The following is a 935-nucleotide window of genomic DNA, read 5'->3' as shown; positions in this document are numbered from 1 at the left end:
TTTGGGAAAAACTAGGGATGTGTACTGTGCTAGCATATGTGTACAGCAGTCGTTGAGTGTTGGTGAGTGGGAGGTGGAGTGGCTGGGCTAGAGAGGAGGGTATCTTGGTTTGGTGAGGCAAAACTAGCAATAGGAGAGCAAAACAGGGTGGTTTGCCAGTAACGAGCTACATCAGTCGTCTCCATTAGTATTTTGTGCACTGAAGGTACTCGGATCCATTTTTGTACATTCGTGGATAGGAATACCCTTAGACAGGAATAAATTGGCGGCTCAAAACGCTGACTACCAAGGGGATCGTCTGTATGTTTGATTCGCTGAGATGCTTTTCTTGCACGATTTGAAAACTTTCCCATTCGATCACTAGATTTGAATACTCCGTATGGTATTGATAAACTAACCACTCTTCTTCCCAGTTCAGAAAGCTGGTTCTTTTTCATCTCACTTCGCAAAAACCTCCAAAGTGCTCAAGCGTATCTTCCACCAAAACAATTGCAGTATGCGATTCATCTACGCGATCCTATTTGCCACGGCGACGGCGATTCTTTAAGCATCAGTAGCGCTGCGCCAGTCACGGACTTGAGCCAGGCCCAGCTCTCGAGAAAGTTATCGATTGATGTTGCGCAAGTGGTTAAGGAGTTGATACAAAAAGATCCCTGAGACGTCGCGAGGCTGTCGCTGGAAATGAAGAGAGAAGCATTTTGGGCCCGATAGCTAATAGTCTCGGCGAGAAACCTGCACTTTCAATACTGGCTTAAAGTCAAGGACATGGGCAAAATCGGAGGTCTGCAGCATCTGCAGCAACTTGGCCTAAATCTAACCTCGGCGCAGCGTCAAGCCATCCTGGATTTTCTGAGTCTCTCTTCGGAGAACCGAAAAGTGGTCCTTGACACGATTGTCAAGAATGCTGCCATAGCTAAGGGCATGCAGTGAAAAAC

This window comes from Phytophthora parasitica (assembly GCF_000247585.1).
Source record: "Phytophthora parasitica INRA-310 unplaced genomic scaffold supercont2.50, whole genome shotgun sequence".
In the NCBI taxonomy this organism is placed as follows: Eukaryota; Oomycota; class Peronosporomycetes; order Peronosporales; family Peronosporaceae; genus Phytophthora; species Phytophthora nicotianae.
This window is presented reverse-complemented; position numbering follows the sequence as displayed.